A 26,357-nucleotide genomic window follows, 5' to 3' on the forward strand; every position below is an offset into this window, starting at 1 on the left:
AGAACAGTAAACTCTTTGGTTTTAAGACCAGTGCATGGTCTTTTCTTAAATACATCTTTTTCATGAATGTCAGTTTCTGATTTTAAAATGCTGAAAAACTATTTAAAGAAAGGGAATAAACATCTGAATTAATTTATTATTATTTAGCTCTTTCTTCAAACAACTTGTGAGTGAATTTCATGAAAAATTAGGGAATCTGGAGCAACGATTATTTAACTGCATTTCTTGAACCATGAATCAAAGGATGACACAAGCAGACAGTTTTGTGACTCCTGGTATTTTGGAGACCAAATTAATGCTCTGCCTCACTGTTCTTTCCAGAGAGAGAAATGTATCTTTACATATACTTGTGTATTTAAATGGACATTTTATTCTCTGTATCATGTCTATTGGAAAGAAAGCAAAATGAAGACTTAAGCTATATCATGTTCACTCCCCTTGAACAATAAATTGCTTCTTTCTCCATTATTGTTACCAAAGAAGAGTTCATAACTGTAAGAGACAACAGAAAAGAGCATCATAAAGTTACCACAATGTGAAAAATAACATTACTTTGCAAATTCTGTTATTATGATGATGCTTTACATGTGAGGTAACATGTTGCTGTGTGAACTGGGCTGTCAGAGTCTGGAGATCTGTTACTGCTGTGTGGTCCTCTGTGACCATCCTTTGATAGAACAGATTTTTATTTCTGGTTTTTGGGTTAGTTTTTTTGGGTTGCAGCTTTTTTTGCTGATCTAGCAAAGACTGGTAGAGACACATAATTCCTGTTTAATACAGGTCCTATTCCTAAGAATTTTCAATGTCCCCTGGGCAGGAACTCTAGGAAAAAAAGAAATGACTGAAGTTAGAAATTATAGTTACTAATGTAGCTTTTTCATTCTTTGGAAGTATTAGAGAGCGTATGGTTTGTGTGAGGGTGTGGAAAAGTAGGATGGACTTGAACATCTTGTATAGGGTGCATTCCCAAACAACTTTGCAAATCAGCCAGTGATTTTTTTCCTGTGTAAATATAAGCTCCATGACTACTTGGGAGAAGGAGCAGATTTTCCCCTTGGCTTCTTCTTAGTAATGCATACTACATTTAGAAAAGCAAAAATCAAAAATTCAGATAAATTTCTTTCAGAAACACTTAGAATAAAGGCACTTGTGCAGTTTGTATGTTGATGTGTTGTATTATGTAAATGGTTACTTCTGAAAACATAACTGTTTCCTTAGAAAATGAAATGGAGTTCTGTTGTGTGTATGGTGCAGATTTCATGTTGCCCAGCACTTTTAATCCTTTCCATTTTTCTTTCAGTGGAAAATAATTGAACTTTATAAGACTGTGTATTTGCTTACAACTTTGACAGAGAATTCTTGCTGTTCTATACACCTTTGCTTTTTATAATACAGCAGTAGGTGGTAATTGCTAAAGTTTCAATCCTATATTAGCTAGCAAAATCCCTTGATGTTGGTAGTGTATAAGCAAAGAAGAAATCAGTCAGAAACTAATATCCCAGGAGATACTGGGGAAACTGGAAAAAGGCAGAGAAGAAGCAAAGTCATTGAAAATCATTGAGGGAGGGCAAGTGGACAAAGGGCACCCAAAAGCCATTTCATGAAGAGTAATTACCAAAGCCTGGAAACATGTACATCACTTGCAGTGTGTGCACATATTCTGGAAATGTTTGTATACCCTAGTTAAGAACAGCCATAAGCGAACACAAGTTGTTTTTCAAATGCATCTGGTACAAGAGGTTTGTGAATAAAGGTTTGTTCTCATCTCCTGCACTGGGAGGGGTGACAGTAGCTGAAATGTTGTCTGAGCAAGTCATCTCTGCTGTATATGAACCAGCTGGCCAGGTTGCAGTATCTACTACTTACATAAAGAAAAATCATCTCCAGCTAAGCTGTTAATATCATAACTGATTTTGTGGGGTTCTTGGGGGGGTTATGTTTTGTTTGTGGTTTTTTCCAACTGGGTCTTTTCTCATTCCTCTTTCTCCTCTAACTCTTTATGTAGAAAAAGTGAATGAAACCACATGAGATACTGGGAAGATTTTCAGCAGTCAGACAGGAAACTGGTATCCTACTAATAGTGAAAGTCAGAAGAACTTACTCCTGTTTCCTCTGCAGGTCTTCTGTCTGTTTAGGGACAACTTTTGATGGTAGCTTAGATAATATGGCTGCAATTTAACCACTACAAAAAACCATTTCAGATTCAACAGGTTCCTGATCTGTGTACTGAAATTTATGTATATGTTGAGCTATTTGGTTTTTTGTATTTATAAACCTGATTTTGGTTACAGGATTGTTGGTGAGGAATTCATATCTCATCAATATCTCATTCAGATGAACTTAAAATATTAGGGAAAAAAATTCAAGGATTTTCAGCTAATCAATTCTAAAATTTTTACAAATTTATTCAAGTGAAAATTAAAATATAGTGTTAGCAATTGTGTTTGCAGGAGAAAATTCCTAAATAAAACAGAAGGTTATGTAAATAGTGAGCTGGTAACTGCAGTATAGGTCAGATGAAATTGAGTGATACAAATGTTTTAAATATTGTCTATATTTAGACTGCCATAGAATTATGATATCCAGAAAGATTTGATCAACAAAGGTAGAACCAACCATGCTTTTCATCTGATAAACCTCAAATTTAAAATATACAAAATCTCTTGAAACGCTTAAGTACCATTAAAATGAATGTTACTTGAACGATTTCTATATCACATCTGTGTATTCCACAAAGTCTGGTGATTTAAATGATGCCCTTTTTTTTCTGGATAATTTCTTCAATTTTTGTTTTTTTTAATCCTTTCATTTTTATCCCTTTTCTTTGGTCACTTGTTCCCTTAAGTCCTTTCAGTATAAACAAATTATTTACCCCAAAAAACACATGCCTGAAACTCAGGTGGCTCAGTTTTCACCCAAAAAAATGAAAGCTTTGTAGGGGCAGTCGGACTTGGTGACCATAACAGGTCTTTTTCCCTCAGACTCCTCTTACAAGGTTATGTACCTTTTTCTGATTTCAGATACAAGTTCTTCCATCCCCTATTAACCCACAATAATATATAAACATATTTATTTTATAAATTATCTATCAAACTTTGATTATATTTCCTTATAGAACTATACAACTGGCATTTTAATTTCCTTCTAGTGTAAGATTGGTTGCAAAATCTAAAACTTATCAAAATTTTGTGCAATCCAGTATTTGGTGAAAAATGGTAGTATTTAGCAGTTCAACTTTCAAATATAGAAGTCTTTTGGTTGAAAAACTCCTATGTGGTCTAATTATCAATATTTTTTATTGAATCAATCACTCTCTGGGATAAATCATCTCTCTCTTCACAGAGAAAACAGATGAATGTTTCAGTATTTAACACTATATATATTTCACACTAAATTAAATAGAGTATTCCGTCCATTGTCCCATCCCTACTGCAGAGTCTGCAACAGAAGTGCAGTATTTTAGATGAGATTAAAGCATCACTAGGAAACAAGCCAATAGCAGTTGCAACATCTTTTTCAGTAAAAATACATTAAAGTAAAAACATATTCCAAATTTTTCAAAGTAACATTGTTTGTGGATCAATATAATAAATCTTGGAGATATTTTTTTTCATCTTTTCCAAAAATTTTGATCTAATGAGGTCTCCCATTTTTTGATTAATAACTCTCCTCTGATATCTCAGTCTTTTAGGGATTAAGATAATAGGTAGTTTATCCCGTTTTTGTTCTAATTTTGGGTGGTCCTAAACCAAGACATTTTCAAAAGGATTTTTTTTTTTTTTAAACCATCTGCCCTCCACATTTTACTCCTTAATGAAATAATTTATTTTGTTATTTTCCTAAGGGGGTGTTAATACTGCATAAAAGCAATACTAATACCATGGTTTTCCTTGCAAGAAGCCAGACCTGTTACTTTAAGGACGCACATTTTTCCTCTGGTAGCTTATGAAAATTTAAATTAAAAGGATTTAATAATTTAAGCAGCATACTTTAGTGACTGAATGTTGAAGTACAGAGGAGTTTGAAATTGCTAGCAAAAACACTAGGCATTTCAGAGAATATAGTTCAATACTGCCTTCAGGCACCCATCCTTGCTAGGTGCATGCAGGGTAGAGATGCTTTCAGAAATAGATTATTATATAGTTGAACAGAACTGCTACTCCAGTAATGACATTTTATCTTTAATTATATATTGAATTATATATTCGGTATTGATTAATGAATTTCTTATACACTAAAGAGTGGAGAATTCATTTACCAAGAGGGTTTTGATTTTGGTTAACAAACAAGGTGTAGGCAGAGGAGAGGAAAGGAGGGGGTAGAGGGAGGAAGTCAATGCAAACTGCACTTGTTCAAATAATTGCAGTCACAAAAGTATGTTCACATATTTGTCTGATCCTTGTAGGGGAATAAAATCCTACCCTGAGCCCTCCCGAATATCATCCTTCTTTAAATAATCTCTATCGCCTATTTCACTTTTTTTTTCAATAGAGCTATCATGATGATATTTAAATATCCTATTACTCCATCCCTCACTCTGTATCTTTTGTTCCTTCCCACTGTTTAATTATGGACCTCATTTGTGGTATATCACAATCTAAACTGGAGGTTTCTTGCTTGAGGGACCTTGACTGAGATCCTGACCTTAGTGAAATCAAGAAGAGTGGGTTTCAGTGTCTTAAGTGGCATCAGGACTTCACCCTGCCTTTATTCAGGACACCTCTGGACAAAGGGAACAAGTAAGAATGAAGTGTTTGGGTATTAAGCCAATTATCTCTTTTAATTAGAACATGTATAGAGAACTCTTAAACTGAAGAATGGGTGAAATCTGCTGAATAAATTATTCACAGTAAATGGTCCACCCAGCTCTAGTTCTGACAGAGATAAAGCTGCAGTGGCATCAAAGTGTCTGCTCTTACAGGGTGTTGCTCTGACACAGATGTCAAATGACAAATCAACATGAGGTGAACAGATGAGTCTTATTCCCTGCCTTGCTCAGCTGGAGAGATCACAAAGGGTGGTCGAATAGGCTCCAACAATGCTCATATAGCCTCTCTTAGCTGTAAAAGATAAATAAAACTGGCCAGGAGGTAACTTCTCTAATTTCTTAAATCTGCTTTGCAGATATTACAAAGCAAATAGCTTGGGAGATTTTTACCACAGCATGAAGGGTGGGAGGGAAATCAGTAAGACCTTGTGGCCACCTCCTCTAAGATTGAAAAGGGACCTGAAAATTTAAAACAGGATTTTTTTATTTTTTTTTTACAGTGGTGAAATAGGTGTTGCTAAAATGGATTTTAGCAGTAGTTCATTTCCCCAGGACTGAATTTACCTCCGTATTCTTTGCTGATATCTGGTGAGATATCTTGGACACCAGGCAACAGTGATGGAAATTACTGAAGGTGTTGTGAATAAAAGTTTTTCAAACCCTGTCCTGGGGACACTGTTCTGACTGCCCATGTTCTCGAAAAGTACCACAAAAATTGTTGTTTTCTTTGGGCTTCTGTTACCCTGCTGAGTGGTATGAGTACTCCTAGCCCATTTTCCATAAAATTGAGTGCTTAATCAGGGAAAATCAGAAGTACTGGACAATAGGTGGTTCAAGTGCCTCCTCAGGACAGGCATGTAGGGAAGGGCCTCCTGCATAATATCCATAGTTGTTGTAGAACCTTGGTAGAACTCTGTCAGCATGTGCTGCAGAGCAGTCCTGTCTACGTGCAGAACCTGCCGCGGCAGCTGGGTGACATGGAGCCAGGGAGCAGCAGCAGCTCCAGCTCTGCAGCCACAGAGAGGAAATCAGAGAATTCATATCAGATGCCTCTCTAGCCATCAAGCTGTCATTCATGCATATTAAATGGTGTTACACTGATAGAGTCTGAGTTTTGGCTTAAATAATCTTTGCGACACCAGATTTTGCTTTGGGTAGCGAAACAGTCTGTTATAAAAAATTATATTTTTTTCATTCATTTCTTTAAAAAAGAAAAAAAAAAGAAACCCAGTATTTTTTCCAGCTTTTTGTCCCTCCTTCTGAGATACAGCACTATCCTTATAGTGTTTGTCCTGAATGTAGCATTTCAAAACATAATTTAAAATCATTGTAATTTTATATCAGATTTTTGACATTTTTTTAATGCTCTTTTACAAACTCTGTGCAATTAAGTTGAAACACAGTCTAGGGTCTTTTAAAAGAGTGAAAATCCTTAATTTGAAATGATGTATTTTCACAGGGTAAAGATGATAATTGATGTATCTTCGTTAAATTTCTGTAACTTTTTAATTCCAGAATGCCAAAACTTCTATAAACTAGTATCTTTCACAAAAATAGAATTATACTAAAGATTAATTTTATCATAGTGTTAAAAACTGTACATCATAGACAAACAATCCATGTAGAAATATGTGCTTGTTCCTTTGAGAGAGGTGAATAGATAAACTGTCCAAGGTACAGGGAAATAGAGCATGGATAATGTGGGTTTGAGATATTCTGTTGCTTAAGTGATGCATTAAATCAATATTCTGCAAAGCTTTTTCTTGTTAAGTTATTTACTTGGCTGCTGTCACAATTCACCATTTAGGTCATCTTTTTTTAAAAAAAAAATATATATTTTTGTGACCTAATTTAACTTTATCTAGATACTTCAATTCCTCAAGTAATGAAACTGCTTCAAATGCTGAAACTATAGCACTGTTTTAATACCAATATTTACACTCACATTCCTAACTTGGCTCCTGTGTTAAGGAGAGAATGGACTTTCAAGTGAATTACTGGCTTATCTGCATGAAAATCTATTACTACAAATTAATAGCAGAACGAATTAAAAGTGGTCTTAATAATTTAATAAAAAGGGAAAACTACTTAGTAGAGTTTCGGAAAGAGACTAATGAAAAGAAAGACAAGTGTTCTTTCTTCAGCTATTTTCACTTTAACAGATATGTGCATAAATGAAATCTTGAAAGTTGCCTCATCTCAACAGTCAAAACTATTCAAAAATAATTATGGAGCTAATCGGTGCCTCGTTAGGAGCCAAAGGTATGCACTCAGTGAGGGTACCTCAGGGAAACCCCCATCCTCCCATCCTTCCAATGGCTGAGTAAGAGCCACAGAACTTCAGCACCCTGGAGGTATTTCGTTTGTCACCAAAAAAATAGCCACATCCTGCATCATGAATCACCCCTGTTGTGCTGAGATTTTACTGAGCTTCAGATAACAAAATCATTTTAAACCGAGCAACAACATATACAATCATCTTTTTTTTCCTTAATCAAGATTTAAAAGGGTAAGATCGCTCCCTTCCCTTTGTAAACTGTCCTAATGGTCTATCATCTATCTCTACAGTACTGTCTGTGAAATACTGTTTACATAGCATGTAATCAGTCACAGTGTCTACACAGGCGTGTGGCTAAGTCTGCACTTCAGTTTAGATGGTTTTGTGTCTTTTTAAAGAATTTTTGAAGAAATTGTAATTAAAATTATACTGCGGTGATGGTGGTTTTCCTTTTCTTTCCAAGCATTTTGTTTTAATTTTAAGATAGACTAAGAAACAGTATTTCCAAAGAGAATTTCCTCATCCTTTTTAGGGTATTTTAGAAATATCGGTTGTTCAGATAGTGATGAAAACTGTCAAGTAAATGCAGGTATTTTTGGGGAGGTGAAGGAGACTGCAAAGATTATGATAGATTGCTCAAGAAAGAGAATTAAAATGAGCCATGAGGAAAAACAGTTGCAAGGTAGTGAAGGTTGTAGAGAAGACATTTGGAATGCCTGTGCTCCCTGCCTCTCTCACAAGGGATGATTCAGCTTGATCTGGAGAGATTAGAAATAGATAGAAGAAGTAGATTTGTTTACTATGAAAGGAAATGCTTTTTCATACAGTGTATCATAAAATTGTGGAATTCACTGGCAAGATTACTAAGGCTAGACCTGTTTCTTAATTACTGTGTGGATATGGACTGTTTTGGTGCCCTTTCCATTTTTTTCTTCACAGTTTCTGCCAACCTCACCAAGTTTTATTAAACTGTTTCTATGATGCCTTTTCTCTTGCACCTTTTCCAGTTAGTGGTAACTAAATGCAAAACAAAACATCTACTATCTTGCTATCTACTTTTCTTTGAGTTGCAGAGCCTTTTTAAGAACGTACACAGATAGGGCAGCATAGTTACATTTCAGGACTCTGAGGAGTTATTATGTGGTATTTATTTAAAAAGCACAATTCATAGACATGCAATGAAAAAATAAGGTGCATGTTAATGTTGCTTAGATAAGAACATTTTTTGCTTATAGCATTTCCCTAAAGCAAGCTACCATTTTTTAAGTCTTGATATCAGCTGAAAAAACAACAAAACTGTTTTTGAAATCTTAATAATAGAATTTTGACTATGCAAACTCTTGTGCTCAGTGACAGTAATAGTGAAAGAAGTTAAAATTGTCTGGAGTTAATTAAACTACTTATCAGATTAATACGGTAATAAATAAATAAATACATATATATATAAATATAAATACTTACTGAATAAATAACATCAGCAAGACCATTTTCATTTTCTTTCCATTAATAGGAATTGGTTTTTATACCTTTCATAATATTTTAACAATCTTTTAGAAATATTGTATTATTTTTATAAACATGTAGTATGACTATCAAAAGCAATGGAAATTCCATCTCCTGTATAGAGAAACCACCTAAACTGCATAAAGCAACAGTCTTTTTAGTCAAAGTAGTTGTAGAGTAGAAAAACACGTGCAGACTGAATCTCACGTCATACAAGAAGCTCTTAGCATGTTCTTACTAGGCTAAGATGGCAAGGGGATGCTATTACAGACATGAAATAAAATATACTGAGGAAAAAAATTACAGAATACCTGAACAGATGAGAACAAGAAATTCCAGTGAATGAAAAATTCACCAAATCCAAAAATGTAAAGTTCTAACCCCCACTGACCTCAACAAGTTGTTAATTAGCAGAGGATTAACACCCTTTTCATGTGGTGGCAATCACTAGAAAATAATGTGCATGCATCAAAGAACTTAAGGGTCTTCTAACAAAAGATTAAACACAAAGATTCTGTGGATTATGAAAGTGGAATCTGAAAGGGGCAGTACACTGTCCAGTTTGTGATTTTGAACAAATTATTGATATCTTAGAAAATAAAATATTTTGGGAAGAAGACTTGAAATAGAAATAATTTCCTTAAAATGTTTTTTTCTATTGCATTAATTTTTGAATTCTGTGTCTTTAACAATTTAGAGCAAGACTTATTAGAGAAAAATTTCATCACATTTTAAAATATTGCCATCTTATTACAAGATAGACAATAAGGATTTTTTTTAATTACTTTTTCAAAAGGGCTTTAGAAATTTTAATTGCTATTATAAATGACTATGGACAGCAGGTTATTCAGTAGTCTCCATAAACCCGTGACCTAGGATGAATACTGTAAAACAAACAAACAGAACCAGAACCCAGCCCTATTCTTCCATTTTGAACAAGTTTCGGGCTGGCAAAGGCTGATGAGGATTGACCTGTGTTTCATATCAGAGCACCTGGGAGGACTCAGCAGCAACCTACAGCACTGTGGCTGTCAGGGTGCCCTGGGGATGGGGCAGCAGAGGGAGGGAGCCCCTGGCCCAGCACCACCATCAGCCAGGCAAGTGCAGCCCCCGCAGGTCCCACTGATCCCAGATCCCAAAGGTGTCAGGGAGCACTCGGGAGCCCCTCAGTGCAACTGTGACTGCCAAGCAGTGTTATCTGGGCCGTTGAGTGGATCCCAGCAGTCCAAAGCTTAAATTACAACACATTTCTGTTTTGGCTGACAAGGATCAGAACCGCATCAGCAAACACAAGCAGAATAAGCCTTTTCTGAAACATTATAATGAATAATATATAAAAGTTTATAATACTTTTGAATGCAAATATCTGAGCCATTCAACAAATGAAACTTGGTTTGTCTAATCACTCATAGGCAGTGAGTTCTACACATTAGTTTTGTTGTAAAGATGTCTCTCTCTGTTTGTAACCTAAAGATATAACTTTTAGAACTTCAGTTTTGTCAAAAGTAGAGTACTTCTGCTTTTATAGAATGATAAATGCCTGTTAGAGCACATTTGCTGTTCATTTTGACTTCATCCAAGTCTAATTTCTTCTTACTCAAGTCCTTTTTTCTTTTGTTCTTTATGCAAATCCTGAATTTGGCATATTTAAGACTTCACAATGGACAGGTTATGGAGTAAATCGTATCATGAAAGGGGAGTAATGGCAATTTCAGCTGTGATTTTCGGAGGTGAGTTCATAGTTGCAATCACCAGAAGGAGCCCGTGCTTTGACTCGTAGTTAAGGTCAGTCTCACAGGGCTGACAACTGAGAAAAATACTTTTCAGATAAATTGAGTGAATCGGACCTGGAAGTTTCTGAGAGATAATAAACAGGAAGCTGTGCAACTTTTAGACTCATTTTTTAACAGAGCTGCAATTGAAGAACAAAGCCATTCTCTCTGTTGTGAATTCAATCTCCCAATACCTGTGGTAGATTCTGTATTTCCAAGTGGATTTTTCATTCTTAATTATACTCTGATGCTGACTAGGACATGGTCTATTGGTTTGTTTGGTTTGCATCACTTACCTGTTCAAGTAATGGATAAACTGAAGCCTTCTGTAAATGCATAGGTCTGCAAAAATATAGTGTTGTCCAGTTAACTCCCTGATTTTTGAAACATAACCTAATTCAGCTTCAGACTTTATATGTTAAAAAGAAAATTAAAAGATCCAATCTTCTTAAGAGGAAATTAGTGTAACAGGCTCTAATCATATCTAACTGTATATGAGACAAGCTATTGGTGGCCTAAGTAATGAATACATAAAGAGGTACTAATTTAACTCTTTTCAGGTAAGTAGGAAGTTTATTCAGGAAGGGGTCGTATGTGCCAACTAAAGGCATGACCGTGTTTGATTCTCTAGTATGCTTACTTCAGGATTCTGATTAAATACTGCCTGTCAGTTATCTCTCTTCCTAATTAAATAAATGTTTCAACTGAAACTCTAAGGGCCCACCTTAAATTGTGTTTCCAGAAAAGCTCACATAAGCACCTTTGGCATTTGCTTTCTGTGAGTGTTCATGCCAGCAGAGTTGATTATTTGAATGCGGTTGGAAAGCACGCAAATTCAAATGAGTATTTCATGAAAGGTGTTCCTCTCTCAGATTTAGGAGCTGAAAGTACAGAGATATATTTTTGTTGGACTTTCAGCTGCACAGTTGTAACTGTTTCCAGTGAAATCTGTATTAGTCTATACTGGATTAAACCTTCCTCTTTTTTATCTAAGACAGTGGTTCTGTAAATAAATCAAACTACTCTAGTCCTGCATCATTGAAGGGCAACACTGCCCTTTCCGGTAGAAATATGTAACTGGAGATGGGAGAGGTAGAACTTTTCCTTTCCTTTTGCTAGCATCATTTTAGAGTAGTATAAATCAACCATGATCTCCCCTCTAAAGTATGATAGAAAACGAAAGAATGAAACCAGTTAAATTCTTTTTCATGTGATTTCTTACCACTTGAAATCTTAAATCTAGATGAATGCTTCTTCAGAGTTCTCATATTTTTCTCAAGGCTTGATAAAATTAGATTCTTTTCACTCTTCAAAGGTCACAAGCAGAATCTTTTGTTGACAATAACTACAACCCAGAAGTGCCATCTAAAAATAATCAAAACCAATGTATGAATTTTTAAGATTCCCATTCTTGGAACTAATTCCCTATTTCAGTACTTACTGTTTGTTTTAAATCCCTTCTGTTAGCAAACACCAATGCAGTTTGCTGCAATAACTAAAATCCACAGGTACTGAGGCATGCACTACTAGGAATTGCTTAGAAAAAAGATGGTGGTCACAAACATAGGTTCTATTGGCTTCCCTTTTCCCTTGACCACTAGATCAGATGTGTGTGAAGCAATGTGTGTTGAAGGGAGGTGAAATGCTTTCCATATCCACTAAGAATGTAGAATAAAAGCATTGAAATATCTATGGTAAAGAATTCTATGAAATCCTGAGCCTCTCTGTTAAAACAGTTCTGCAGAATTCAATATTGAAATTACTGTGAAACGTAGGTTCAGTTCATTTATGAGACTGTGAATCAATTCAAAGTCTTTTTCTTGAAGGCATATGTTGTCATAATTTTGCATCCTCTTTCCCTGTAAAGGTGTCTGGAGGGAGTGAAGGAGCCTATTTCATTGTTTTTCAGAAGTTGAGTCATGGAAAGCTTAATGCATCAACAAAAATAAAAGTGTGGGGAGGATGTTGATGTATAATAATCCTCCTCTTCTACTGTTTCTGCTGATTCCAAACTTACCCCCTGATTATCACATAGTGGGAGCTATTCTACTTATTATTTTCCCTAATGCTGTTCATGTTCAAAGTTAAGTTAGCACTGAGCATCCCATTTATCACAAACTCAGTATGGAAAAGCCATATGGTGATCAAGGCTGGGAATTATGCCCCAAGTTTCACACTAAATGCACTTATATGGTCTTATGGCTACTTACACTTGGTGCCCATCTGTTAGGATGGCAGGGGGCCCGCTGCTAAGTTGGCCAGACAATTGCCCTTGAGGATAGTTGCCAGACAATGTTTGAGCTTCGGTGGGCAACATAGCAATGGAAAAACCATCAGTTTTGCTAAAACTGCCTCCTTATACCAACAATGCAACTTACACATGGTTATAGTTTCTACTCCATGCAGAAAATATATGAAATGATGATTTCTGTCCCTTGCAGAGATACAGGTTGTACTGCAGTGAGCAGATGTAAAAATCATCAAGGAGAAATGTTTCAAGTCATATTGCAGTAGATTAAAATTACAAGTGTACAATATGCAAGAGATTTCACATCAAGTAGGAAACTGGAAAACAGGGTGATGTAACATCTGTGGCAAAACTAAAGATGCAAGTTCTAAATATGCTTGAGGAATTTAGCACTCAAGAGAGAGAAGATTGTATGATTCAAGTTGGTATTCACCATGAAGAAGGCAGGATGATCTTTGCTAATTTCAAAAAACCAAACATATTTTGCTTCACAGTAAAGCTGAGGAATGAAAATATTATTTTGGGGGGAGGAAATCCTTAAATCTTTGCAATTGAAAACAAATTTGGTCTCTGAAGACAGTGCATGAAAATAAATATAGGAAAAGAAAGATAGTATGGAATAAAGGTATACATGACAAAGCAAACAAGTTTTGCAGGATATAAAAGTAGAGATTAGGCTTAGAAAAGAAGAATAAGGAATTAGGCAGCATTGAGAATCGAGAAGGTATTGGAAGCAGGGAGAAGCGAAAAAAGCAGGCAGGTTTGTTTCTTTCAATTTAAAAAAAATACATTTTAGACAAAGTCTTAGGTTTAGACAAAGTCTTAGGTTTAGACAAAGTCTTAGGTTTAGACTTGGAATTGACTACACTGAAGATAAAAGCAGGCAGTCATGAGATCAGGAAGGAGAGGGAAAACATAAGTAGGAAAAAGCATTCAGTCTAAGAAAGAAAAATAAGCTTTCATGTGAAGGGGAGCTGGGAAAAAAAGAGAAATTAGAAGCAGGTGGTAACAACTGAAGTTCAGCTCTTCCATTGAGTTGTGTGAATTAGGCCTTAGTAGATCTGAAGCCTTGAGAAAAAAATAATTCTGCTGCTCTCAAAGTTCTTTCTGGTTCTGGATAATTCTCTCATAGCTAGAAGGTCTACTCTGCCAGAATATCACCTTTGCCAATACAGATGATGATTTTTTTTATCACTTCAATAACACTACTTTCTGTATTTGTAACTTTTCAAGGGACTTTATATTTTCCTTTGAAAAATCAAATTCAGCAGAATATGTGTTATTAAGTAGCTATAATTTGACATTAAGACTTCTCACGGAAGTTCAAGAGTTTTGATGGAGACTGTTGGAAAAGATCTTTGTGTCTCAATAGACAAAAATAATTGAGAACACAATTTGGTGGTCACAACAATTGCTTATGATGGAGAAAGTTGCATGCCAGCTCTTGTGCCTGATTCATTCCAGGTGATACTGGTTTCCTACGTGTCAGACGAGAGGACTGGCTGTCTGGATTTTCTGGAGGAAAGGGTCACCTTTTCTGTTATCTCTCTTTCATCTTGTCCAGGATCACTGGAACATAAGTATTAAAAAAACTATGATAAAAATTCCAGAGTCATAGGGTAAAAGAGATGTTTTCTGTGAAGCTGTAATCAAGAACAGGAAATTACTGACTCTAGGATGTGGTGGACTCTAGGACCCTAGAAGGGTCCAGTAGGTGAAAATGGTTTTAGATCCATTGTCAAAACTCCCATTGGATAAGAGGGAGGAAGGTCTAATTTCTCCTGTGAAGATGTTACTAAACAGCTTGACCTTCTTCAGTCTGAAAGGGGACACCATCCTCTGTTGAACTAGTTGGCTAAGGAAATGGTTCAAAGAGAATTCTTCTCAGTGAATCTGGTCACTTTTATGCCCTGTTTCTGACATTCACTTAATAAAGGCATATTTTGTAAAATAATCATACAAGGTACTGTTGTGTTTTCCAGGAGATGAGGTCAAACACGCTGAATAACAATAGAACACTGAATTAAAACAGTAGGGTTTTTTTAGAATCATACTTATTGTAAGAGACCTTCATTCCATAAATAAGTTTTGTTGCTTTATGTTGGCTTTATGGCATTTTGTAGCAATCACAGGATTATGAGGTTAAAAATGAGGTTCTGTAATCTTTAATATGTCTTTTGGCTGTGTAACATTCATAAAGAGAAGTTGTCTAGATTCATGTTGACTTTCTAGGAGGCTTTTCAGATGTGAGCAGAAATGTGAATTTAATTTTGAGCTTGACCCAATATCTATGATTAAACACAGGATAACCAGTTATGCCGTTCATTCTGAACCTTAACTTTAGCAAAAACTTCTGTCTTTTAAGTTTCCCTGAAATAATTGAAACACAGTACCTATTAGTACCCAGATGTAATTTAAGCAAAATACTTTCAGTTTTAACAGATGGGCCTCTCAAAACCAACTGTATGAAACTAGTATATTTTGAGTGGTTTTTTTCCTGGAGGGACAGCATTTTATTTAATCATCATAGCTCTTATTTGCATATTGTGTTTCATTTGTTTCATGACCACATTAATTAGAAGAAAAGACCATCTTGCTGTACATGACATTTCAGTTCCTGAATGAACAAGGACATGAGCTTCAGGCAAGTTGCATTAATTTGGTCTCTATAGAAATTAATAACAAGTGTACTTCAAACTTTCCCTTCAAAAATAATAATTTGAATATTTATGCATAAGAAAAAGGCCATTCCTGACCCATGGCCAAGAGATTATTTTGTTGTCTTATCCACAAGAAATTATTTTATGTTCATAATCCATTACATGGGAGACTTTTGAAAAAGAAACAGAGGACACTGTTCTTACAAAGCCAGGATAAAAAATTTGTTTCCTAGATGTTTGATTATGACCTGAAAGGCTGCTCTTGATCTTGGAAAGGAAATGTCAAATGTTCATTTCTAGAGAAGTCCTAGAAATAAAAAGCATACTCCCTAATGAAAATCTCAGGTGGTGATTTGTGGATGATGTAATGACCAAAGGAAAAGAAAATAAGGCGGAATGTTGATGTAATTAATTAATTTTTGAGGCCAGAAGAGACTATACCAAATTTAAGCCAGTATATTGCTACTGAAACTGCTTCCAAAACTATCTTTGGTATATATGTCCAATCTTGAAGTGAGGATTTCACCACAGACTCGCTCTTACAGTTACTACACTAGAAAAGTGCAACACTGTAGAGACATGTGCTGACACTTCAGTGCCATCCTGGAAGGGGACATTCAGATGGGTAGTGGAAAGGTACAAACAAATCTGCTCAGAACTAGAAATTTCATCCTGTATACCTCATATCTGGAATGTGGACTTTTATATCTTAGAAGTTTTATTAGGCGTTATTGATAAGAAAAGCATGTTCAGAGAGCATAGCTTCAACAAGAAGTCTCAAATAGTCTGTAAAGCTATGTTGACACAAATATTTTTCTTTGAAGATATTGCAGTCTCGTGCTTTCCATTGGAGACAAAAAAATCCTTTTTCCACTCCACCTTTCCTGAAGTGCTTTATATTTGCAGACTGCATACCTTTTAAGGTCAAGGAGAACTATAGTTGTCCTTTTATCTCTGGCTTTCAGATTGTTTGCCTGGACCTAGGACTAAACATCCTGCTTTAAACTTTACAAGGTTCTTCATTCTTATGCACTTTACATTAAAAAAAAATCTTATCTCTAAAGTCATTGTGATTAGGGTATATAAATAGATTGGGTTTAGAAACTATTGTTTTAATAATAGTTCTGATTTTGGCATGGGAAAACTTTGTAGCATCTCTTTATGTTTTAATTTTATTTATAATATCTTATTTCTGCCATTCACTTTTAAAGGTATTTAAGAAATTCAACTATATTCTTATAATGATAATGTCATTCTCAGAACCATCTCAGAAAAGACAGATTTCATTTTCACTTTGAATTTCCATTTTCAATTTGAATTAACAGTTTCTTTTTTTTTCCCCTATCTTTTTCTTCAACCTTGTTTTCATAGCAGTTCAGTAATTCTAGTTCCATTTCCAGCTGAACCTGAATGCTTTGGCTTTCAGATGGATTTCAAAGGACTCTCAAAGATGGAACAAACTGAGGCACAGAGAAAAGGACAACAGCTTTTTATACTTCTTGGTGTGCCTTTTCCTTATCTTAATCTGAAGACAGAATGTCTAAAATTTAATTATAATGATAATAATAATTTAAAAAGCCATATCCCCTTTCATGTTCATTACAACAGTAATTTCTCTAAATAAACAAGATAAGCAATCATTCAGAGTAGTAGAAGTTAGGTTTATTTGGCAATGATCCATCTTTTACACTTGATTTTACCTATACAATCAGAAAGAAAGGCATCAGGTCATGGCAGCTCAAATGAGGACAGTGTGATCTGTGGCTTGAAATATTTCCTGGGCAGCCCAAAGAGAAGCCTCAGACATTCCCAGCCATCTGCTTCAGCACTGAAGTCAATGATACTGTATCTGCTTCTGCAACTGTTGCATCATGAATGCCGTTCATTTTAGCTAGATGTATTTAATTCTTCCTTTTTTCTTTTTTTTTTTTTCATTCCAAGTTTCCCAATATTTTTCTTGCAGATAATTGAACAGCTTCCAGCTCTATTGGAATAAAACAATTGTATCAGGTTTGGCACCCAGTCTGTCTAGGTCACTATTTAATCTTAGAAAATGGACTGTATTGCCATAGCCATTATGTTGTTAATGCAAGAAAATGATGTTTAAGGGAGCTGGGGTACCCCAGCAAATCTTTTATTCTGCAGCTCTTTTCTTGCTTGCGTTTTGTTAATTTTTGAGTGCTGTTCGTGAAGCCAGGAAAGCAGTAAAGCCTTTGAAAAGCATGAAATAAATTCTGTTCAGTGAGTGGGTAATTGTTCAAGGTCATCTGTTCGTTGTCTTTGTCTTGATTGTTTGAATTAGTAGCTAATAATGGGGCTGAACCGTGAATGAATTATTATCCATAGGGCATATTTTGGGGAGTGTCAGGAAATATTACAGGGTAATTAAGGTTATCCAATAGCAAGGCTGTGTTACCAGCAGATGTCTAGTAATTACTATGTTTAAAAAGTGTGGGGATTAAACTAAGATTATAGCTTTTATATTGTCTGCCTTTACAAGTCAGATTTGGAATTTATTCAGTTTATTCTGCTGCCCTTTTCCTTTTGTTCTGATTCTGTCACTTAAATTCCAACTTAAACACAGGCCTTTCCTGGTGAATTAAAATAAACATCAGCAGATGGTATGCAGTGCATGTGTATACAAAATAGCAGTGTGGTTATTGAGGACTACAAAGATAACTGCATTGATAAATACTTACTGCTACTATTTATTTGTTAACAAGTTCTGATTCCATTCCAGGGCTTGAACATTAGGCCTTTTAGGTACTAAAATAGTGTAAAGATTAGTTTTTCTAAATAATTCTCAACACTGTATCAGTATTTAATATGCCAGGAGAGTTCAATTCTTCATTTAAATTTAATTTGTCGAGTTGGGCATCTTCATGCAAAACCAAAAGTCCTGAGTTGGAAGTTTTGCTGTTATTACTGACCCTAAGCTGGCTTAGTGCTACCAGAGGCCAGGGAAGGGGAAGCATTTGTTTAGTCCTCGATCCAGCAAATTTGATTTTACCAGATGGGCTGAAGGGAGATAATGTAATGGACAAGTATCTGTGGCATCTGGAATGTCTGGATTTAGCACAGTTGACTGGCAGTGGGGTGGGGGGGACGCCATCGAAGCTGTCTATGCAGAGTGAGCCTTAGAGGTAACAAGAAACCTCTCAGTGGAGAAGAGTGATGACTAGGAAGAAAATGTCAGGACACTGAGTGTTTATAGCCATAAAGAGGAGAAGTAGGAGGTCTGAAAAATGGAGAGGTACAAAATGAACGTGACAGGAAAGGGAAATCTGGACAACAGTGAGTAAAGGCTTTAGAGCAAGTGTTTATGTGCTTTCTGGGACCTCAGATGTTTTTTTTTTCTTTAACAATAATTTAAAAACACAATTGGAATAAAAAGTTCACATTGGAAATCATAGGTAACATCCCAATCATCTTTGCTTTTGCCCTTCCATTCCTTTACATAATTTTTTCATCTGACCAGTATTAAGCACGATAAGCTTTTTTTTATTTATTTTGCTTGTTGCTGGTGGTGCAGGAGGGGATTACACAGAAGTGCTATGGATTTGAAAGTCTAGTTACCACCTTAGTGGTTTTTATTGGTTTGTGGGCAGCAGCAGGTGCATTAGCCTATGGCAAATGCAGCTGCTTGTTGGAGTCCAAGCCTCTGATCATTCTGACCGTAGCCATTTCATGCCAATCACAGAGATACCCATTGATGCACAATCTATAGTCTCAGAAATTATTTTAGCCACACCAGAATGCAAGCATTAATATTGCATTGACAGCTTCTTTGGGTTTAAAATAGGTGTGGTAAATTTTCCCTGGTTATGACTAAAGATTGTGCTAATTTGAAAATACTAATTGTGTATTTGCATGTGTGAGCAAAGAAAAAGAACCTGATGTGCCAACGTGGGTAAGTGACTTACTGTGGACATACAGTACTAGGACAAAACTTTGAGATGAACTGTCTAGGATGTGCAACGCACATTAATTGTCTTAATCGCATGTGGGATCTTGTTAAAGTCTAAGGCATTTTTCATTATCTAAAATTAAGGACCATGTAAAGTTTTTTACTTGGCTAAGGCATTCTTACAAAATTATCAGTTGAAGAAATTAAAAATTAAGGCTAAAACGTTAAGAATCAAATCTGAAATCTTCCAATATTTAAAAATTGGCTATAATTCAAATTGGGGTTTTTTGTCATTAATTTTCAAATTAACCCAAAGATTGGACTTTTCACTTATTAACCCCTATTGAAATTGATGCTTGACTGGTGTAGAAGAAAAGCTGAGAACGTGGAAGGGGAGGGACAGGGAAGGGCAGAAACAACCAGCAAAACGTTTGAGGTTTGTGCAGGTAAAGGTGAAATATGAGGCATCTATGAATGTTTCTGTTTGTGATTATTCAGAATTTAAGTCCATACTCATCCATATACATTGTAACAGGATTTCCATCTGTTTAGATTTCCTGAGTTTAAAAAATGCAGGCCACTCATCAAATCAATTAAGAACTTCAATAACTATTAGTCTCTTCAGTGAAATACTGTAATGCCTCGTTTGTGTTCCAAACCATTGATATCCATATGTTAACATTATAAATGGCAAACACTGATGTAAAATGCTCCTCCCTTTATGAAAGACGTCTGTCTTTCTTGGTTATCTGATTGTCACCATACAAATGCCTGAGCCAGAGCCTGTTTAAGCTTAATGAGAGTATTTCTACTAACCTCATTGTACTTTGGATCCAAATAGAAAACTATTCAACTCTCTTTTTTTTTTTTTTTTAGCAAGTTATGAGTTTTAGTTAGAGAAAATAAGGTTGACATTTTGTTTGATGGAATTAGCTAAAGTGGGGAAAGAGAAAGTTCAAACACCTAATCATACCTTTTGATCTGATTGTAAATTAACAACCACTGAATTAGTAAAAGCCACTGTAGCTTTTATAGCATTTTGTATAGTTGGGAAAGGAGCTTAATGGAAAAGCTATATTTTACCCTAAAGTTTTACTTTCACTTTGTAAGGAAAAGAAACACCAAAGATCAAGTGCTGACTTCAATGTTGCAGCAATAATGCTTTTACTGAAATCTCAACACTAGCAAACACACGCAACAGCAGTAAGTACACAAGGCACTGCATTACTTCCTTGAGTGTGCTAATAGTGACCTTGGTTACCTCAGAGAAGAAAAGCAGACTCTGCAAGTTCATGAGATTCTTTATACAAGAAAGGGGATAAAATCAGTGTTCATTAATAATGAAGGAATAGCCAATGTAATGAAGATCTGTCATGTGTGAAACCTAGACAGATCCCTTAAAGGTGGAAAACACAACCATAGCCATGGTTTAATTTTAGGACATTTCCAGATTTTCTTAACCTTAATCAACATGTGGCAAAGCCATGCTTTTTCTCACTTTTCAAAAATTGTCTGTGTGTTTTTCTAAAACAGGAAATCTTCCACATTCTGAATAATGTTTGATAATCTTAAACAAATGTAAGAAAAAAAAATGCATTCTTGTGATGGGAGGCCTTCTTAGAGACCTCAAAAACTGACCAAAACACTAAAGCAACGTAACAGTAAAAGTTGGCTGAACTAATGAGGTACATTAAGGTCTGTGCAGAACATCCCTGTTTTAAAATGTATGCATGTATTTGTGTTGGAGTGTATCATTTTACTTTTCACATTGATGCGGTTATGCTGAAGTAGATTGTAGAGAGTTTTTGAACCTTTTTTTGTCCTTTCTTTATACCAAGAAGAGTACAGAAGGAGATATGCAGAGTCAATACTTTGCCTTATGATTTAGAACAGGAAGAATGACCATTTGTTTAGCCCCTTCACACCATTGGAGACATTTGAGTCTCAAGTGTAGTGAAAGGTTGTTATAAAACAGACGTAAAATAATACAGTTAAGAAATTAAGGAATGCTAGTAGACAAAAAAAAAGGACTTTTTAATTTTTTTTTCAGCATTGGTTAATTAGATTTAAGAAATGGGAGAACTCTGAACACTGTTTTTTCATTTTAACCTCAGAACAAATATTTTAAAGCTGTAATTTTGGGCGGATGATTACTGATTACTTTCTTTGATTTAAACCTTTAGATATTTTTAAAATTATCTTGACAGACATAAAATTAACAATGTATGGAAATAAGTGAAACAGAATCTGTGTGTGCTTAACTTTGGAAATAAACAGAATTGCTCAGGTATAAGAGGTTAAACACATGTTGGCATGAGCAGAGTTGTAGAGATAGGGAAGTTCCTCTGAAGTCCTAAATCTTCCATGCCAGGGTTTTGAGAATCATATAAGATGTCTTTTCCCTCTGCAACCCAGTCTAGTGGAAGGTGTCTCTGCCCAAACCAGGGGGTTTGAAACGAGATGATTTTTAAAGTCTCTTCTAAACCAAACCCTTCTATGATTCTGTGTGTCCTAATTTATAGCTTGAAATTGTTCATAATCAAAATGAAGTTTTAATAGAGGGCTGTAATTTTTCCTCAGAGATGAGAATTGTGCAAATAGTATAGCATATGTGGCAATTCCTCATCTAAAACGTTGTGAACTCCAAAGCAAAACATCTTGATATGAAAGCCTGTAACTTTAACTGCTTTTAATTCCAACACGTTTCAGATTAGTAAAGATTAAACTGAGATATATTAAGCCTTTTTTTAGACATTTGGATTTTATCAATCAAGAATGCATGCTCCAACATAAAATCTTAAAGTAGGGGAAATACTTTACTGTAATTTCTTCAAATCTCTTTTCTACTTTTCTAAGTGTCTTTAAAAATACCCAACCTAAGGATTGCTTTCTTTTTTGATTCCAAACATAAGTTGCTATAGCTGGGAAAAGAAATAATTTTATGTTTATTTTTGATCTGAAATACCCTCATCTGGCTGTGGACTTCACAAGTGTGGCTGGTGTTTATTTTTAACATGTTGAATCAGAAAGGAAGCAAAAATGGTCATTTCTTGAAATATGATTTGCTGAACTCTTAAAAGAGTAATTTAGAAGGGTATCCTGTGACAGGAAATGACAAGCTACCTTCACCTTGGTATATTGATTTAGGAGCGAGATGCTTGTGCAGAAAAAGCAATACTTTGTTCAAGTCACTGGACAGTCTGAGGATTTGAGGAGGAGGCAGGGAGGGGCTGAGGGTTTACACTAAAAAGGCCAGAGTCATCAGACTTTAAAATAGCATGTGTGGCCTTTTTCAGTGAAAATAGAGAGTAATGCGTCTATAAAAAGCAAAGTAAACTACCAGTTGACTGCCTCTTTTATGCCATACACATCTTTGAAGGTTAAACTTGTTATTTTAGAAAAACATATGGTAGGTTTGCAAAGAAAACCCAGGTTGTTTGGCTTCGGTTTTTCATTATGTGAATCAAAAAGTCATCTCACGCTGAAGAAGTAAAAATGCTCACCTTTAATGTCATTACATTAATGAACTCAAGTGTGCTAACTTTTGAAATTCCATTAATAACATTATCTAGTGCTTAATATGTAAGCACAGTTTGTAAACATAAATGTGGCTGTTATACTAACTTCCAACTATAAAAGGAAATTCGCTGGTTCGCAAAAGTGCAAAGAACTGGAAGTCCGTGCTGCAAACCTTAGTTAAACCTTAGTTAAAACTTTCTCTTATACATCCAGTTTTCCACTAAATACTGTTTTTTTTTTAATATTAACGTTTGTCAGATATAAGCAATGGGCAAAATCACTAGTGACCTTTTGATTTTATAGGATTATTGAAAGAAAATGAAAGAAAAAAGATATAAAAACTTGAATAGAAAAATGAAAGTAGGGATCTTATCCTCAACACGTAATACCTGTAATGAAAGGCAAGTTTCTCAGAAGTTGAGACATCTCTGAATTTCCTGAAATAGTAATGCTTAAAATGTGGTTGTCTCATTTTTTTACATTTTTGGATTTTTCAGTTTCTAATGCTTTAGCCATATATTATGTAGCATGAGGAGGATCTTTTTGTTTTCTTCCTCTCTGAGCAGCAGTGGAGCTCAAATGCATAAACCCAGAATGATTAAAGTATTAGTATATACTAAAAATCAGATTTGGTAATGGGCAAAAATGCAGGGAACATTTAAAGCATTTTAAAAGATCTAATTTTATTCATCCAATGTTGAAAACACACTCATTGCTCTATTTTATCTCTACCCAAATCTATTAAGTTGTTTGGAAGTATGAGGACTTCAGGTCTTTCAAAAACTCTCTTCTCTCACTGGCTGACCTGAAAACTGTCTTTGCAATTACTGTTCTTTGGGTTCTTTAGAATTTCAGCTGTTTGTTTGGATCTCTAACAAACTTTCACAATTAAAACTAGTAATGAATGTTCTTTAAGCTATGCAATATATTTACCCTCAATTTTGTTTAGAACAGGGACCAAGTATTAGAGACATCATTATTTTTTACATATGGGGTTTTTTACAGTTAAAATCGATAATGATTGTTGCAGATCCAGGCAATTTGATACTGTTCTAGGGTTTTCCCCTTTTTATGCCTCTGTACTCCCTCTTAAATATAGTGAAAATGACACTTTCAGGGATTCCTATTCTTTATCTGTATTTTTTTTCCCACTATAGCCAAACTGCCACCCTCTCTCCATTCTTCTAAAGGTTATTCTTCCTACTGAAAGTGTTTTCTAATGCTCAGAAAATTGTTTACCAAAATATAATGATTATTTGGGGAGCATTAGAGCTGTTGGGGAGCAAAATGTTCTGCCTGAATTAAGCATCAGGTGTTCTGTGCCAGCACTTGGCGTGTGCTGTTGGAATTAGGATGATGAACTAATCTTTGATGCTTCTGTTTTTCAAGTGGGTAGGTGCTCAGATTGCAATATTTTTGCCTGAACCTGACTACTTTCTTTGAATGCTCACTTGTGCCTCTGAATTTACTTTCCTTAACCATTTGTGCTTATAAAACTTGTAGACACTTTCACCCAACTGATTGCTGAGGGCCACGGCTGCAGTCCAGGAACATTAATTTTTTTTAAAAAACAATACCCATGTATTGGAGTGTTGAGAACTCTCAGCTGAATTCATTGCTCTCGAATACTTGCATCTGAAGTGAACATTTGGAAAGGGTGATTAAATTTAATTTATAGAGTTGAGAGAACACTGTTGGGTTTAGTGTTTGTTTTTCTTTGCATCTACATAATTTTCTCGCTACTCTTAATGTCTCCTTTCCTCCTCTTCTACAGAAATTTTCTTTTATATCTCAGGCACTTTTTTGTTTTATATGTATATATACAAATGAATTTTAATAAGAACTGACAGCTTTTAATGGTTTAATGAATGCACACTGTTAAAAGGCAACTGAGTCATAGTCATGGTATAAAGTATTTAGGTGATCTTACACTTATAACTTCTTTGTGGAGTTTAGTAGCTCATCAGTTCATTCACAAATTAGAAGTTTTACTCACTTATGAGATTTTTTTCCCTGCTAAATGTATTTTTAATCACAGTATGATCATAGTTTATTCTGAATATGTTATTCTGTAGTTTTCTATTTCAAAGAAAGCATATCATTTTCAGAGAAGCATATTGAAATGAATGTAAAATATCTTGAAAAAGCATGTTTACCTGAAGATCATAGCTGAAAAAGGAACACAATGATACAAAAATGCAGGAGTGAGAAATATTGCTTCTTTTGGGGGCTGTGGCACCGGGAAGTTCCTCACTGCTAAGAGTATATCATGAGATGGTGTTTGGATATTGGTTTGCTGCACTGTGATAACCTGGACAGTTCATCTCTGAAGGAATTGTATACATCTGTTAATTAGTTTACAATATCTGCCTTATGGCATCAAATCACTTGGGCCAAACGTCTCATACAGGAAGATGGTAAATAAACATACAGGTGTTCCTCCCAGCATGCAGATTTATAAGGAAGTATTTTTATTATTGAAAATCTATTTCTAGTGTCTTTGTCTGTGACATAAGATAGAATGAATCATATTTCAGAGCCTGCAGGGCTGAGGGTTTTTCCCACCAGTGTTCACAAGTGTGTTGTCTGTTCCTGGAATGGGAGCTATGGCCAACCTGAGCGTGCACAAGATGCTGAGCCAAAGGGAAAATATCACTGAATGTGAACATGTTGGAAGTGAAGAGGCAGCAGCCCTTGAATTGTGCAGACAGAACAGGAGAAAGAGGGAGGAGCTGCCCCAAGGAATAGAATAATATCACCTATTTCATATGGCTAGATTGATTGACTGTACCTTGCTGAATAACTTCAGCCAATATGAGAGCATAATCCAACATTTAATGGATGATGAAGATCATCTCTATCTGTGCCTGTGTGTTTTCACAAAAATGAAATAGGATATCTTATTTTCTCATGTAAGTGATCTGTGATAGCCTTTTCCTGTCTTTTCCTGCTACAACTAAAAAATCAGGGGAGAGAAATTTTTAGAGATCTGGGAGCTAATAAACCTCTGGTTAATGCAAGCTAGAAGAGTATAATAGCAAAGCAAACGTTGTATGACTGCTTGGTACTTACACAGTTCACTAGCACGTGTTGATGGCCAATGCTGGAGGCAGGCCTGAGACCACAACACGCTGATACTGTCCCTCCAGCAGGGTCATTTTACCTGCTCATTACCAGGCCTGTCCCAGACTAAAATGAGATGTTAGGGATGTTGTTTTCTCCAGCTTAGTACTAGAAGGAATCTGCCAGGTCATAACATTTAGCCAGGTGCTGTTCTGTGACTAGAGGGCTGGGAAAGGTGAAATTTTACTATAGCTGAAAAAGAGGATGAGAAGCTGGGTGCTTTTGGGGATTTCCCACAGCAGAACAGAAAACTAAAGATGAGAGAAAAAGATGATGACTTCCAGGGCTGGACATGCCAGCAAATGAAGCAAGAAAAGAAAAAGCAAAAATCACCACCACCAAAACCTAGAATACCTTCCATATTTCAGTAAAGGATGTGGAAAGATTTCTACCTTTCCAGGGGTCATTCCCTTTGGAGCATGCTGAATCAAGGCACTGTGTATTGCACCACCTCTTTTTTTTTTTTTTTTTTTTTCCTGGACCAGTGCCCCTTTTGTTTTAGAATCATATGGGAGGCCTGTCAGTCTCTGCTTTTATGACTTCATGTACTTAAAGAGGTCTCACTAAACCAAACAGCCC

General features: G+C 35.5%; 1 long non-coding RNA gene across 1 annotated transcript; it reads right to left on the minus strand.

The window, feature by feature from the left end:
* Positions 1 to 436: 436 nt before the first annotated feature.
* LOC108506177 lies at positions 437 to 26,232 on the minus strand. Its single transcript, XR_001877705.1, has 4 exons — positions 26,171 to 26,232; positions 11,544 to 11,686; positions 10,618 to 10,663; positions 437 to 492 (listed from the first exon to the last, which is right to left on the minus strand). It is a non-coding gene; the product is annotated as an uncharacterized LOC108506177 (long non-coding RNA).
* Between the last annotated feature and the right edge of the window lie 125 nt (positions 26,233 to 26,357).

The sequence above is a fragment of the Lepidothrix coronata genome, unplaced genomic scaffold (genome assembly GCF_001604755.1).
Source record: "Lepidothrix coronata isolate B3197 unplaced genomic scaffold, Lepidothrix_coronata-1.0 Scaffold209, whole genome shotgun sequence".
Taxonomy (NCBI): domain Eukaryota; kingdom Metazoa; phylum Chordata; class Aves; order Passeriformes; family Pipridae; genus Lepidothrix; species Lepidothrix coronata.